Genomic DNA, 1,687 nt, shown 5'->3' with positions numbered 1-1,687 from the left:
TTGGTCAGGCTGGTCTTGAACTCCCAACCTCAGGTGATCCACCCACCTCAGCCTCCCAAAGTGCTGGGATTACAGGCGTGAGCCACCGTGTCCAGGGAAAGCAGGATTTTTTAAAAATTTACCATTACAGCTGGTGAATCTGTGGACTTATTTAGAATAAGTTAATTTAATTTAATTAATTTATTTTTGAAATGAGGTCTTGCCATGTTGCCCAGGCTGGTCTCAAACTCCTGACTTCAAGCTATCCTTCCACCTCGGCCTCCCAAAGTGCTGGGATTATAGGCGTGAGGCACTGTGCCTGACTGATTTGCTTATTTTTTTAGCAATGGGGCCTCACTATCTTGCTCAGCTTGGACTCAAGTGATCTTCCTGCCTCAGCATCCTGAGTAACTGGGAATGCAGGCACATACCACCATGCCTGGCCAAGAAGAACTTTAACATTTATTTTATTTTATTTTTATTTTTATTTTTATTTTTTTTTTTAGTCTTAGCATTTACTTTCCCCACTCCATACTCTTGGAACAAGCTTTAGTTCTACAGGAAATGGCACTGATGGAGAGAAGGCTGGCATTACCTTCATGAAAGGGCTGTAAGAGCTGCCTGGGAAGAAGGTGTGCCTTGGGGAACTGGGAAGATGTCGTCAGTGTGGGTGGGCAAGAGGACAGCCAGTCGTCCCGCCGCCAGCCCAGTAGCTTCCAGAGGTAGGTGCCCAGGTGCTACTGGAGCCCCTCATAGGGGTAGGGGTAGGGACTGCACCTCCTCCACGCGCTTGTTGTAGGCCTCCTGGTGCTCTCGTGGGGCTTGACCATTATCACACAGGTGGGGCACTTGGAGCCTGCGGCTGCGCCCAGGTCCACCTTAGAGGGATAGAGACATAGGCCAGATTTCGGTCCTCACACATGACTGGGAGATGGCAGTATACCTCAATGGGCAGTGTTTCTCCTGCCAAAACCATGATCCCTTTTTCTCCATTGTGGACAGTTTTCTGAACCTCTTTCACCCCGCGCTGAATCTGCTTCTGCTTCACGGCTTTTTTGATGCATTTGTAGAGCTTCCACGTGAGGCAGCAAGAAGCCAGGGGCTGTACCATGGGGTTCTAGTTGACCAGCAGCTCCTGGTAGCTGCGTTCCAGAGCATGCCTCCGCCTGAGCCTGGGGCCTGTCAAATCTACCTTTATTTTGGTCATCGCAGCGGCCGCGGAAACCTAGTCCCAAGGAGGCCAAAGAACTTTAACATTTCTATAAAGAAATTTTTTCGCTATAATTTTAAATTCTAACTTTGGCCTGTGGAAATTATATGTTTTTTACATGTCATCCTATGCCTCTCATTGGAAATTTGTCAAAATGTTGTTCTGATATTTAGCAAAGTTTTATTTATTTTTTTTGAGATGGAGTTTTCGCTCATGTGGCCCAGGCTGGAGTGCAATGGTGCCATCTCGGCTCACTGCAACCTCCATCTCCCAGGTTCAAGTGATTCTCCTGCCTCAGCCTCCGAAGTGGCTGGGATTACAGGCATGCGCTACCAAGCCTGGCTAATTTTTTGTATTTAGTAGAGACCAGGTTTCACCCTGTTGGCCAGGCTGGTCTCAAACTCCCGACCTCAGGTGATCCACCCGCCTCAACCTCCCAAAGTGCTGGGATTATAGGTGTGAGCCACCACGCCTGGCCCAAAGTGTTTTTTTTTTTTT

At 48.1% G+C, this 1,687-nt stretch overlaps 1 pseudogene across 1 annotated transcript; it reads right to left on the bottom strand.

The window, feature by feature from the left end:
- Positions 1-444: 444 nt before the first annotated feature.
- LOC105519385 lies at positions 445-1,215 on the bottom strand (annotated as a pseudogene). The gene has a single exon (XR_001002960.1). The product of XR_001002960.1 is annotated as an H/ACA ribonucleoprotein complex subunit 2 pseudogene (transcript).
- Positions 1,216-1,687: the final 472 nt, after the last annotated feature.

Source organism: Colobus angolensis, unplaced genomic scaffold (assembly GCF_000951035.1).
Source record: "Colobus angolensis palliatus isolate OR3802 unplaced genomic scaffold, Cang.pa_1.0 Scaffold3470, whole genome shotgun sequence".
Taxonomy (NCBI): domain Eukaryota; kingdom Metazoa; phylum Chordata; class Mammalia; order Primates; family Cercopithecidae; genus Colobus; species Colobus angolensis.
The sequence above is the reverse complement of the archived record's forward strand: the minus strand, read 5'-3'. Positions and strand labels throughout refer to the sequence as shown.